Source organism: Ischnura elegans, chromosome 4 (assembly GCF_921293095.1).
Source record: "Ischnura elegans chromosome 4, ioIscEleg1.1, whole genome shotgun sequence".
In the NCBI taxonomy this organism is placed as follows: Eukaryota; Metazoa; Arthropoda; class Insecta; order Odonata; family Coenagrionidae; genus Ischnura; species Ischnura elegans.
Window position 1 is genome coordinate 127,097,348 of NC_060249.1, and position 15,674 is coordinate 127,113,021.

Here is a 15,674-nt window from a genome sequence, read left to right on the forward strand (position 1 = left end):
AAGTCGATTGTTCGACCTGAAGTAGGATTGTGGAATCCCGGCGAAACTGTCGTCAACCTCTGACAACCAACGCGGCGAAAACCCGGAAGATCAACGAATCCGTAAAGGCACGGAAAACTACGCGCCTAATTACCACTAATTGTTCTTCATCGACAGACGATGAAAATACTAGGCATTGTAGGTCATATTTTCTGGCAATTATACATAAAAATCTGAATATTTACGTAGGCTGTCTGGTGATTCTAGAACGGGCACAAAAAATGTTTATTGCAGCTTAAATATGAATTTCGTAACATATTGAAATTGTTTTTGTTTAATGTCATGAGAATCATGTTGAAAAAATGCAGTCAAGGTCAGGAGCGTAGCTAGGATTTTGAAATGGAGGGGGGGTTACCTGGAGATTTCCGGGCCCTTCCGGGGTGTATGGACAGCACCCTAGGCCAAGAGGGGGCGGAAAATTTAGGGATATTTGGTGTTGAAAACGCGATTTTTAGGACTCAAATAGAGTAAATTTGTACGGGTATTTATCATTGAGGCCACCTCACTCGTTTCGGCGGCTCTTTTAAAGGCTCACGGGGGGGGGGGGGGGGGTGCACCCCCCCCCGCCCCCACCGTGGCTACGCCACAAATCAAGGCCGTGTTAAACTTTTAAAATTACTTGAAATTAATTCTGCAATTGAAGTCAAATTACGATAGGTAGGTGTAAATGGTTCTTAAGTCAACTCGTAAGGATTTAAAGTTAGTATTTCGTAATCATGCAATGGACTGCGCTCATTATCCGCTGTTTAACTGCTGCCGGTGAATGTGCTGGATGAATTGTTGTGTTTCCTCCACGGGGATCTGGATTCGTATCCCGGCGGTGGTGGAGATTTTTTCAGAGACTGCCCGATCCGGGTTTAGGTTGTACTTTGAGGACGGCGCTTCAAGCGCAACACTCCGTCCGTTGGATGGGACGTTAAGCGGTGGTCCCCTTGGCGCCTTTCGTTAAGAGTAGGCTATTGCCGGCTTTCTCTCCAATCTCCCGTACTTTCCCCTTCGGATCAAATGACCTAAGCTGTCGATTGCCTCCTCCGAATAACTACTACTAACTAGGATACTACAATCTGTAAACAGCAGTGGATGGCATCTTTGAAAGAAAAACGTTTTTACAGAAAATCTTAGAAGAGTTTGCTTTGAGTTGCGCAGTCACTGTGCAACTTCCTCAATGAAGGTGTATTGTTTTACACGCTCGCTTCATGATAATTCTGTCCACGAATGGATTAATGTAGAATGTCCAAGAGGTAAAGTGTCACAAACTTCTTAATGTGTAGGTAGATGATTGTTTGTCACGTTGCTCGTGCATGGTGACTGCGCCCTTGCCCGCGAGAATCTCTTCGCTGGAGGGAAGATGCACCGCTCTGCTTTGACTACCACCTCCCTCTGTGAAGCAGATCCTTTAACATTGCAATTAAGCCCTAGGCCTCAAAGGATAAGCCAGAAATCAGAGGAAATACTCGGCGATAAAGTTGATGCGATTGATAAAATTTTTAACTTCCTAAAAGGCCTTGTCACTTAAATATGGTGGACGTAGTTTAGGATAATAAAGGAAAATAAAAGGAATAAATAACTGTCACACGTTGGAGATACGTCGACGACCCATTTTCCAATAAATACGACTTCGACTAAGACGACTTATTTTTGCTTACTCGATGGCTCTGAGTTACGATAGTGGGTTCCCAGAGTATGTCTGTGTGGGGTGCTGAATATTTGATCGAAATAAGCTGCGCCTTGCACTGCGATGCAGATGATAAAAGCTCAAACCCTGAGCTGGCTTACTTCTGTCATGGATGAAAGAACACTCAAAATATATCCCTCACTTCAGTGTTCTATGAATGACTTCTGGCCTGCTTCCAAAGTTCCACATTAGTTCCTTTAAATCAAAAGGGTTGCCAACTGCCAGTCCACTTTATTCCGTGGTGAATTCCCTTATTTAAGCCCACATACACATCAGATCCCCTGTAGCCATTGGAAATAGAATAATAGTAATAATAAATGGAACTGAAATGAAAGTCTTGCGGTGATAAATGCCTCGCAAATCTGTGTGCCAATGTTACAATAAAGCCTTCCTGAATTTGGCCATTTAATTCCTTTTGTGCCGATTCAATTACGTGAAATATATAAAAATAGCGTTTGTAGGCGTGCCAACATTTTGAAGGCATTCTGATGCAATTTTGAGGTTTGTGGAGGTAGCTGCCACCTCGCGTTGGTACCACCCCTCGTAACAGCGTCGGAGATAAACACAGCCTTTCCTCTTACACCTAATGGACAGCATTGACTCCATTTATTTAAAGAGCATAAAGCATATATTTTGACTTAAAGCAATTCGTGGACGGATCATCTCCCGCCGTGGAAAATATGCGCGCGAATGAAAATAAATTTCGAAGCAGTATTAGGTCAGCAACAGTTATTTTTGTTACAATTTCAAGTTGGCAGTTATTTTCAACAATTTCAGTTGGAAATTCATGATAAATTCATTCCGGTATCATCAAATCAGGTATGGAATTAATTCATTCATTTGCTGCCTGTGCATCCGAGCATTTAAATATTCGAACGCGAGCGAATTCAAAAACAGAATTCAGGCATTTTTTCGTGTTGTTTTAAAGCATCCTTTTGGATGATCTTATGACTATTGACTATGACATTCAGAGACCGATTGACCAAACATTTGACGGCAATATTATTTTTGTGCTGACATTTCTCCTTCAAGCGGGCGGATTCATTCACTTATTATCTAGGAAGTACTATCACGTGGGACGTAAGAAGTACGCACCGTGGACATCGAGCGAAGAATACCTCAAGGTAAGAAAGCATTCATGATCGAAAGGCAATTAGAAGAAGATTGAACTACGGACGAGAAAACAGTACACAAATGTACCATATATGTGGAGCATGGCTATCTCTGGATCAGAAACGTGGGCCATCGGAAAATAGACCAAAAAAAAGGCAGGGAGCTTTCGAAACCTGGAGCTGGAGGAGGATGATGAAGATCGAACGGACGGATAAAATGGGAAACGAAGAATTATAGATAGAAGAGAAGATTAAAAGAAGGAAGAACCTTATGGAATACTATTGAGACCAGGTGGATTGGTGACTCCATGAGTTACACTGAATTGGTGAAGAATATCTTTGAAGGACAACCAGAGGGGAGAAGCTCAAGAGGGAGACGAATGCAAGCGAGAGATAAAGAGGAAAGTGCAAAGGAAGAGATAGGAGGAAGTTAGGCAGCTGAGGGTGGGCTGTGATCAACAAATCTCAGAATTGAACGACTAATGAATGCATGACTTCTCACACACATCAGCCGACATCGGAATCAGTTAAGTGGAGCTATTTGACCACGATTTTTCGCAGCTAATCAAATCTTACAACTCGACTCCTGAGCCCTCGTAATTGTTAAAACGTAAGCCGTAAGGATCATCTACACACTGCCCCAATTCAAGTCGCCTTAATAGGCGTGTGGCAGGGGTATAAGGGTACTAGCCGCTAAGAAATAAAAAGGAAAAGAGCATACGAAATTACCCCAGCATTTGCTAAAGTCCTTCGGGGGGAAAACGAATACCTTTAGCAAATTTTGTCTCTTAATTTATCGTTTCTATCTGACCTGGAAATATGCCCAGTGGGGCTCTAATGTGACAGTTTCCGTGGTGCTCAGAAAGACATCTATTCGCTGAACATCAGTGCAACGCTCTCCGTATGTCCAGAGTAGTTTTTGGCCAATCGCGCAACTTTCCTCCGTATTTTATTATATTCACGTCTTTTATTAAGTCTTCCTACTTTTGAATCCCATATGCTCGTGGCATATTCAAGGTGTGGCCGGACGAGTGTGGAATAGCACATTTCTTTTACTTTCTCATCTGAAAATCTTCCCACCACACGCTTCACGAATCCAAGCTTCTTCGGGACTTTGACACAAATATTCTTTTATGTGTTCCCCGCGATAGCTTCGAAGTTATCGTGACTCCCAGATATTTTTCTTCATCTGTCACCATTACGTTAAAGACATCCGTAACATATACATGAGGATAGTTGGTCGACCTACGCAAGAAATGTGCCTTAAACTAAGCTCAGGTCCCCACTCTTACATCTACGCACGAATGCTGTTTAAATCCAATGATAGAATTTCGAAGTCATAGTGATCACTAATTTCTCCATAGACTACAGTGTCGTCAGCATATAAACCCATTTTACTGCTAATTCGAGGCAGAGGTCATTTACCCTTATGATGATGAAAAGGGGGCCCATTATGCTTCCTTGTAGGACACTTGATGTCACTTTAACTATATCAAAGCTCATTTAGTCAAGAACAGGGGATGATGAACAGGTGTTTTGTGGATGTTTTTCATCTTAGAAGAAGTGGAAAACGGGAATTGGCGGCGCGAGGTGTGCCACATTAAATTCTATTCTGAGTTAGAGGATAAAGACTCCTCATATTCTAAAACATTTCCGCTCTTCACTAGAAGATTTTTCACCTCCTCTGGTAAATTTTTTACTTTACGGGGAACCCCCGCAGAACAAGAAGTGGAAGGATCTGACGTAATCAGAAGCTTATGTAATAAGTCATAGTTTGTGGCAATTTTAGACATTTTCATGGTGTGTTTTTCGCGAATTCCATGGAAGTTGCTACACTTAATTCCTCCAGTGAAGTAGTACTTCTCAGTTTAGTTTTTTTCTACGTTTAGACCTCTCACTTGCACTGTCGAAATGCAGTGACGGTATTCCATGAGGAGTGCTCTCAGTTAAGCCTAAAACAATGGCAAATTACTACGAAATAATTACAATTCATGAACTATGGGGACAGCGAATGAAATACTCGCGCAGTTTTATATGCGTGTAGTACATATTATCATTTATCCGTAAACATTGGCATACACCCGAAGGATACGAAAATAGATATTTTAGCACAGCGTCAGGAAGTGTCATTGGCTGTTTTAACCAAATATGATTCAACTTCATACATCTACTGTTAACTCTGGTGAACGCATCCCACTTTAGAAAATTGACGAAAAACACCTTTTGAATGAAGGCCGCAAGCAAAGTTTTTAATTTCTCATCTCCTCCCAAAAATAGGTTTTAGTATAAAAACTCCAGTAGGTACTAACAATTTCTTCTGCTTGATGATCCCCCTTCTATTTGCCAATATCACACTATGTAAATCTTGGCGAGTCACTAATGCTGTATCCATAACTGGGCAAATTAACTGTAAACGTCCTTCGGCACAAACTTCAGCAAGGAATACTGAAGGGAGACTGATACTGAGCACTCGGCAAGAAATGAGCGTGCCAATCGCATAGACGGCATATTTTGGGAAAACCTAATTTGTAGAATGGAAACACATGCACGTGTCCATAGTAAGAGAACAAATCTGGGTGCATAGGGGAAGGAGAAAGGGCTTGGAGAGCGCGCGAACCGTTAGGTTTTTTACCATCCGCACGCGGCTCCCGCGGATAGACCTAGGGATATAATAGTAAGAAGAGGGTACAAACCATAAATAACAGCAAATAAGAAGTAGTTGAGTACAATGCACTCACAATTAAGGGAAAATCCAGTCTCTCAAAAGGACTAAAACGCATGTCATCCTAAGTTCCCGAGTGCCTACTCGGTGTATTGCGGGTCACGGGGAGCGACAACCGCCCGACATCATTTTGCTTTACCACAAAAAAATCGAAGGGGAGCAAGTTGGAGCAAGATTTTTCTTTTCCGTATTATAATATAGACTTCAGTCTAACTCTTGGTGTAAATATCTTAGGGGCGGCAAGTGGCGGTAACTACTTTTATCCTAGCATTAGGTAAAAAATTAACGAAAAACAGTGATATTTTTAGCAATTTATAAATTTAATAAATAACAATTGACTAAAACAAAAGTTCACTCTCGATCAACTAAAAGAATGGTTCCATCAATGAATATGCTCAAAAGTTTCGAATTATGAATTATATTCCATTGCATGGGGAACAAACGTTAAACTTTTACGTATAAATCGCGCACTCACAATTTCATAGATTTTTATTGATTTTTGGCAGGCTATAAAAATTAAATAAAAATTTTTGACAAAATATTAAATTCAGTTTTACATGCCCAGGACCTTCTAAAATGAAAATGATAATGATACCATTCCCGGTTCGAAATGAAAAAGTCGATATTTTGATTTTTGGCCAGCTTTTTTCAATTTCAGCCCACTGTGCGCCGGGATTTGAACTGGCGAACTCAGATTGGGAACCTAACCCAGAAAGGTAACCTCACTTTTTCAAGGAGTGCCGACGTAAAACGTTCCTGTCTTCCACCACATCGATTCACGACAGTAGTAGTGACTTTCTAGTCGCCAAAAAAAACTTTTTTGGTGCTTTACCGTCCAATTGACTGGATTACGTACGCTCGTGTCCCATGTCGAGTGAGAAGATTCCAAGGATACTATGGATTCTCGGATGAAATGTAAGATACAGGCAATAAGGATGTGAAAGAAAGAAAAGACAGCTAATTGGAGTGGAGAGTTGCGTCCACTCAATCTTAGTATTATTATTATTATTATGGACGAGTGATGATGAAGACGAGTTCTTTCCCCCGGTTAGACAACTCTATCCTTAATCAGTACTTTCACTGGCCAAAACTGACGTCCCAGTGACAGTTTCTTCTTGATTGCGGTTGGCAGTGCTCCTCTGTTGAGCATAATAATCCAACAGTGGCTGCAGTTAAACTATTAAGTTATTAAATTTCCACGCATTCTTAATTGACCTGAAGGAACACACTTGCGAAAATGTGCCTGGATGTCCATTTTACGAATATCCACACGGCGTCTTACGGCGACTACTTATCATCAGAGTGGAGACATGCAAGCGAAACTGTCCCAAGGACTCGAGGTTATCCCGCGTTGATTCTAGATCCTTCGAGTGCGGGCTTTCAAACGCATTCACTGAACAGCAGAAAGCCGACAGCAGCAATGCCGAAAAGGTAGTCCCAGCAAATGGAACAAGGTGATGGAAAATCCTAAATACGTGGATAATCGTCGTAAAAATGCTTGGAATTTGGTTTAGAGGGCTTGATTCCAAACGACACAAGTTGTTCAAATTTCCCGTCGTCGCAGCCGCAACGCACGCGGTATCGCGCCGGTCGAAACACAATGGTGGCAGAACGCAATTCGTTCTGAGAGGAGGAGGCAACCCCGGCGCCCGTGACACTCGCCTGGGAGAGTGGCAGGGGGTGCCTTTCCCTCTATCAACGACTGCTGCTGTTGACGAAATTGCTGCTGTCGGCTTTCTGCTGTTCAGTGAATGCGTTTGAAAGCCCGCACTCGAAGGATCTAGAATCAACGCGGGATAACCTCGAGTCCTTGGGACAGTTTCGCTTGCATGTCTCCACTCTGATGATAAGCAGTCGCCGTAAGCCGGCGGAAAACAAAGGAGCCCCAATGCGCGGTCTGCAGGCGTCATTCGCATCGCCACACGTCGGCGCAAACACACACATGCACCGTTCTTCTTCGGGATTAGACATAAGTACATCGGCGGAACTGTCGTCCTTAAAATATATAAAAATAAATAATATAATTGAACTTTTCTACAATTATAATTATGATCGTGGAAAAGTGAAATTATATTTTATGTTAATGTGACAAATTTGCACTGCATCTCGTCAGAATCAGCTGAAACAACTGAACCAAAAACAGTCCAGCCGCCACTCCACACGGCTTCTGAATTCTTCTTTTAGGCGACCCTGCCTAACATCTCAATCTCCACGAAGGACCAATGAGATCGAATGTGCAGCGGACATCAAACGCGCACGCACGCCAGCCACAGCATCGCACTCACTCACCCCGGTGAAGGCACTCGTCTGCCGCAATCGAAGCCGCCTCCACTGCTGCTCAACACGCAAGACGACGGCGGCGGCACGAGTTCCTTGGTCGCACCACCGCCCACTATGAGACCTCGAGAGCACTGGCTGCTCCTTCGGGCGCCGTGCGGCCCCCTGGATGTCAAAGGGGGGGCGCAGGGGGGAGATACATCCAAGAAAAGTTCACGGCGTGGTAAGAGTTCGGAGCAGAGCGTCTATTCATAGCATTTGGCACTAATAGCGACTCAACCCACACTCCCACCCTCCCCTCCGCCATAAAAAGTACACGCGCCACCCCGCCCCTAAGAGCGCTGCTCCACCGAACGGGAGGGCGGCCCAACTGAAGACAATTGACGGTCGCCCACCTCCTGAAGGACGGAATATAGATGGACTGGGGTCGGTGGCGCCTAGAGTGTCGGCAACCCGCGACCCACCAATCAAATGCCCGCGTTCACGTCGGACGATTCCGCATGCCGCCACCAGGCGCGAAATGGGCGCTAGTATGATCTCAAGTTGGTGTAGCCATCAGCGTATACATTTGTAACGCTTTCAATATACTCCATCCAACCGCTGTTACCCACTGATGTGTTTATGCTGCAGGTGTCTATTAATCGCTGAGCGATTGAACTGCACTTTTGCTGGCCTAAAAGGCACCTTGTTCCTCCCCCCGGATAGTGACAGCACCAGCGAATGACGAGAGGGTCGACCTCGGTGCAGCCGACGAAAATGGCGGTGCCACCTGAATGCCTACACGTCGAGAACAATTCCTAGCAGCCTGCTAAATAAATAATCACTGAATACTCGAATACCGAAAATACGATGGATGGTTGAAAGAGAGTGCTCCTAATTGAAAGCGTTTATTGCAAGCGTGCATTAATAAATGTTGGACTCACATTCATTCCTTTAAAAACAATATACGTTTATGCTAGGTTTTGGAGTGTGTGCCTCAAATATTTTATTTATTAAAGAAATTCAAGACCAACGTTTCGGAATTTCATATTCCGAATATCATGGCTTTAATGCAAAGCGCTATTGGTCATAAGAATTTAATAAGAGGCCAAGCAGATAACAAATCCGGCAAACATTTCTTGAGAATCTAAAATCACCGAAATCGCATCTAAGTGCTGACGCAGTAATCTAGTTTCTCCCTATATCTCTCTCTTAACTGTCACCTCGACGCTGGTGATTCAAACTACTAGATGTTTTATTGCAGATACCTACATTTTAAAAAACCGACAGAAAACTGAATGGATTTCTTTCAGAGAGTCAACATCAGTCTCATGCCTTGAAATAAGAGAAGTGAGATAATTAGGTTTTTTACTGATAAATACGCTGCACAAGCATACAAGATAAAAAATAGATTCTTACTTAATACGATCGACCGTTCGCGTGCAGGAAAACAAGTGATTATAGGTATTACTCCGCAATTTTTAAAAAATGCCCCTATACTGCAACCTCACACATTTCCAGAATTCTCATAACAAAACCTGAACACATATTACGTCAGAAAATTTTACTTTGGCTTTGCCAGCACAGTTCATGTGTCCCTTCTTAATTGTCCGTCCTCTGCCAAATGAATTCCGCAGCTACCCTCCTCCCAAGACGTCACTGCACACCCTCAACGCCATATGCATTTTTTGCCAACTTTGCTCGCCTTTCAACACAATCCACACCTCAGCATGAATGAAGCCAGGAGCTCCAGAAACAATTCCTCTCCTCTCTCCTCCAACCCCTTCGCCAAACAGCCCCGCCTGACACTTGCTCTACGATGGGACGCACGGCGTAAACCGTACGACGGACGGTGGCCAAAATGCCGCTCCATCATGGAAGTACGTAAGTGGTCCCCTATTTTAACTTTATAGACATACACGGTCGTAAGCTTTATCTAGGTGGAAGAAAACAGCCAAGAAATGGTTTCATAGGAAGAAAGGAGGATTTCTTTAATAAATTTGTCAAAGAAAACAAGTTGATCATTCGTATTCCTTCCCCGCCAAACGCCGCATTAATTGGATGCTGGAAATATGAGTCTTCTTCTCCAGACGCCAAACGAGACGGCAGTACGCCATAGTTTAAATCGTTTTGCAGAGGTAACTAGTCAACGCAATGGTGCGGTAGCTACTCGTTATTAATCTGTATTTTCCTTGTTTAGGAATATGAACAACGATTTACTGCCCTTGGGAAGGTTCTTCCCTTTCACATTTGATTAGAAACCCAAAGGATTTCCATCAGATTTTCCTCCGAAAGATTCCGGAAGAGGGCGTCATGGATCTTGATGAGTGGCCCAGTAGATGTGTCCTTTATTGCGGAGGTTAGCTCCCATCATGAACAAGGGTAATTATACTCCTCGTCATTTAGAATTTAAGCGGGACGGCGCGGCGTCGAGGCACTCTTTCTTTGGCGTAAATGAGGTTCCGTATATCCAAGGCCGTAGCCAGCAAATATTTTCGGGGGGGGGGGGAGGTTTAATGGAATTGTAGACAAACATAAAATTATTTTTATAAGATAAATAAAATAGTGTATTTAATATACACATAAACCCTTAAAGGAAAATACAAATATATTATTATAAAATTAAATTTAGCCTTCTAGCTTTCTTTGTAGTGAACAAATGAATTACCTAACTCCTCGGTGTCGATGTCAATTCTGCGGTGGATTGACATCAAAGCCAAACCGCTTAGTCTTTCTTGGCCAGTAGGGCTTCTTAAATAAGTTTTGCGGTGTTTTAGAGAAGAGAAATTCCTCTCAGGAGTACAGTCACTTTCAAAACTCGGTCCCCACGGCCAGCGCGAGCAACTACCTTTTCCTTGGAGGTCGAACTTCGGGTATTGCCTATGCCTTCTGTGCCTTGAAAGGGCCAGTTTGACATACTCTCACCGTCCGCGTAAGTCTTCCCGAGGCAATCTTCACTATTCCTAAATTCTTCGCGACTTCTCCGACTCCCAGAACCAGAACACAAGGCGAAGCATATGTTCTCAGTCATGGGATTCCCACCCTGATAGTATTTTGAGATAGATATTCCAAGTAGTCTGGCTTGTACTAAAAAATAACGAGACGTATCTGCATCGCAACGCACATATAAGGAAGAAACGAAAATTGGAATTTACGTATGAAAGAATATTCAAAAACCTTCCTACAAAATAACCTTCTAGATTATACCTCTAACACATTATTACCAGCACCATCAATACATATTGCTCTACGTTAAAGTATTTTAAACACTCCGTTTGACGCATTCATTATTCCCAAGCATTTTCTTAGGATACATATGTTTACTATGGTTGATACTACAGTTTTCTACGTGTCTCATCACACGAGAAATCAAAAATACTAATATGCGCTAAATTGTAATTTTTAAATCTGTATTATATTTATTCCAGTCGTTACTAACATATCCCTGAACAAATATTTATGTAATGCTTTATATATTCCAGGTATCAGTAAGTAATTAATCCAAATCTTCATGTTCATCGAAAGCTCGAATGTCTTAATAGTTTCCATAAATATATTTTATATAATGAAAATACCAACGGAAGCATTACTTACATGACTTGTGTGCCTATTTCTTACCGTTTTAAGGCACATTAATACTATATGTTTTATCTTTGCCGCTTCATTGTCGCCTGGTGATATCATGTTCGGCAATGTCCTTTACATTATTATGTATAAGTGGTTTTATAACATAAATAGAACTTACACTCATGTGATGAATACCTTGAGTCAGAATCACGTGCGAACAAATACTGATCATATTCCTACTGACACAAAACTACGCATGTATAATATTCATCCGATAAAAATATACCGTGGTGGGTACCTGATGACTATTTCTGCATTATTAATACAAATTAAACTTATGAGCTGCTAAATATACTGCTTGTGATGCAGCGTTTGACGGTGTGGAAACTTAGGCGACGACGTAAGAGGGACAAGAAAATAATGAAGGCATCCGAGATGTGAGTATAAAAAAGAACGGAAAAGGTGAGGAGGATGGAGAGGAAGATAAAATAAGAAGTGCTACTAATGGTGGAGAGATTTGAGGTGAGGGGGTAGGGGAAGGATGAAAGTAAGGATACGGTTAGAATGGAAGGGCCCAATGCGAATGGGCGTTACTTTTAATTAAATGGGTGAATTCAAGTTGGGAGGGGCGCAGGCAGGGTGATTCGTAAAATCTTCATTTCAGAAGGGCAGGTAAATAATTTTTTTTCTATGACCACCATAACTGGTTAACTCACCATCATAATTCCACGCTCATGTTGCTCGTACTATTTTTCTTAAAAACTGAATAATACTAATGTAAGATTATTCACCAGAAAGAAAAGGACAACACTTCCTACGACGCATTATGGTCTAAAAGCCTGCCATTTTACTCGATGCCAATAAATATCTCGCCGCTTCTTTCAGTGAAAATCTATATTTATCTTAAAAGCAATTCGATTGCTCATCCGAAAAAATAATGCAAAATTATCTTCTCCCATAAAAAAGTCGCCGTACCAGTACTTTTGACCGGTAAAAAAATAAAATAATTCTTCTGATTTGCTATTCCCAGCATGGGAATGAGTTGCGGTTTCAAAATGTAGGCACTACTTTTTGTACAAATAACCTACTACCGGGAGAGTGACTTTAGTACTCTGGGAGAGTACTATTTCACTTGTAAACATTGAAAAAATGACTGAAAATCCTTAACCACCGACACGGATGAACGCGATCACGGATGGTAACCGTGACGCAAAGGACAATATTTATACTGGCGTATATATTTACGTATTTTTCACAAGGCAATGTGGAGAAAAAATATTGGAGTAATTTGCTCGAAATGCTCAGAAAATTTTATTTGTACTATATATTTTGTATAAGTTTACTGTCTCCTCTCTTCCTCGCGCGATGGGTTACTTGCCGTAAAAATCCTTATATTCTTCTCCGCTTTCTGCGATGGTGGACTTAATTGGCTGTGTGGGAAGGTTCACGGGGCCTTCCTGCCTCTGAAATCGTGCTTAGGGCTCTTGACGACGATTAAGTAGTCAAGTTGAACCATTTGTACTACCTGATCAAGTCGAATCTATCCCCAGTGGACAAGGGACGTGTAAGCAATACGCGAAGGTCGACTTCGGAGAATAACGGAGACGGCTACGCCGGGTATGGGGACCGACTTTTGAAAGTGACTGTACATGTGGAAATAGGCAGTGTTGCGAAGATCTTTAGAAGTTTGAGAATATTTGGAATCTCTAAGCCTAACGACTATTCCTTAATTCAATTCGAACACGACCCCGAAGTTTCGTTGCTTGCGTATTTGGCGTAGTACGTGCTATCTAGTGACATTTAGTTGTGAGTAGTGATACTACGTACTATCACCACTCACTACTAGATGTCACCGCGCCGCTACATATGATCGTCGTGTGAGCACCAAGCGAGCATTAAATAGGTAGATACCTAATATCTAATTTTTTTTCATTACTGGGGGAATCAATCCCCCTTGATCCCCCCTGGCTACGGACTTGCGAATATCTCATTACTGGAGGAGAAGACCATCTCGCTCACGTCGGGAGGTTATTGGGGTGCGGTTGTTGATTCCTAGTACACGAACCTATTCCCTCCTAGGGGGGCCTTGCTCGTGGGTGTCGAACGAATTGAATGTTCGTATCGGTCGGTGAAAATGCCGCTCTTCTCTTTCTTGTAGGTAGGCATCGCGCATTCCTTGCTGGCACTCACGGTTTGTTATCTCTGTCTTTTACCCGAGGATGCAGTGGTTTTCAGCTTCCACTAGTGCGGAGGCGAGTGCTTACGCGTTGGGATGGAGATTAGGAGCGTAGGTATAGTAGGTAAAACTCGTTTAAATGTTCATTCCTATAGTCAGCTTTCCTCACTCTCCAATTCTCAGTTGTTGGTAATATTCCGTGAAATTGCGCTGGAATTTTATTGAAATAGGAAAGTGATCGCTTCCGTCTGGCCACCTGTAGCCGTGTGTGGCCACCCGCGGGCATTAGTAGCCACCTAAACCATTATGCAATATTTAATGGTGTTAAGGGGTTGTCAAGGATAAAGTACACATTTTAATTTTGTTCCAAAACTTTCATAAAATTTATTGCCTGCAAATAATTTGTGCGCTAATGGGCTGGTCAGTTTTTGACCAAGACTGATTGCCAGCAATAGGTCTGAGAGTCACTATAGATGCTGGGGCATTTGACTCTAGCCCTTCTATTTTCTCAAACACCAAAGGGAATTAAGGCCGTTTTACACGGGGCACGGAATTGCGCAGGTTAGAGCTGCATTAATTTCTAAAATGGCGTGGAATTGCGCGAATGCATGAACGAAATTAGAACCGGGGCTATTTTGCCGTCTCGCACCCACTCATTCTCGCATGTGTTCTAGCAATTCACCGCTTTACACGACGCAATTTTGATTGCGCCTTCGCACGTACGTCGGATTGCGCAATTCCGTGTACCGTGTAAAACGGCCTTTAGGAAAGGAATGCAGGGACCCCATAACAAAATGGAGTAGCAGAAAGAGTTAAGAGGGCCATCCGTGAGTGGACAAAATCAATGTTGATCGACGCTTGTCTGACGAGCAGACATTGAGGAGTAGCATATAACGCACCATTTTTTGAGATCCCGAACTGGGAGTAAAATGCATGGTTCCTTTCGAATCATGAATGGGCTTTGGGTGTGCCGTGTATGCCAATGTTTCCAAAGCTATCGGCAAAACGTTGCGTGATAGGCGGGAGGAGGAAGCTAAGAGTATTTCTATTGGTAATGATGAGTCAAGAAAAGGATTATGCTTGATTTTTTCCCAAAATCCAAGCCACCTTATCGAGGGTAGAAATTTAGTTTTCAGTGAAAGTGTCCTTCCAGGAGCTGTTCCTTCCAACAGCAGGGTTCAAAAAACACATCAAGTTGGTCATTTAAATTTCAGTGTAGAGAAATATAGGTATTGAAAATCTTGTTTTAGAACCAGGTTATCTTATGAGTGCCCCAGACACAGAGCAGGTGGAATACTAGTGGGGTATCCATGTAGGCAAAGAAGGCCAACACAGTTCCATGATATTTTTGCCAGTACGCCATCACAAAAGAACTTGAATGACAATCCTGGCACCAGACTAGAAGTAATGGTCATGTGGGATAGATACCTCTGGGAAAATAGTGATTACAGGTAAGCAATAGTAAATACATATATTGTTAAGTGCAGGTGGGTATTTCAGCTTAAACAAGGCCCTGATGATGTGGCTTGCCACTAAAAAGCCCATTTGGCCACCTAGGAGTACACTTGGTACTTTGGCCTCGACTACAAGGAGACTTTTCTCTGGTCAGAATGGATATCCTGAGGATGATCTACCCTTTGGCTAAACGGTTGGAATTGGAGCATGTTAATGTATGCATGCATTGCTCTCTTCAATGGAAGCCTTCATGAGGTGATGGAGCAGCATAAGATTTGTTGATGAGACAAACACTGATCAAGTGTGTTTGCCAAACAGAATAGAATGGTTTCAAACAGTCCTCAAGTATGGAAAGTGAAGCTTGAGACTGCTTAATTTCTCTTGGATATTTTAAGTCTCATTGTGCACGTTGATGATAATGTCATCGTGTCATTTGTCCACTAGGAAATGGACTCTATCATGACAAAAATTAAATTCAAGACCCAAATGTGCTAGATAAGGATATCTAATGTATTAAAGTTTACGGTCAAGACCTGGCATAACCCAGAAAGTGAATTAGTTGAGCCAATTAAACAAGTACAAAAAGGTATTTTGCAGGGGTTAAGCTAAGAGGGCCTTGAGATCTCTGAAAGAGACACTGCAGAATTCTGCCTGAAAAATGGACTCAAAGAT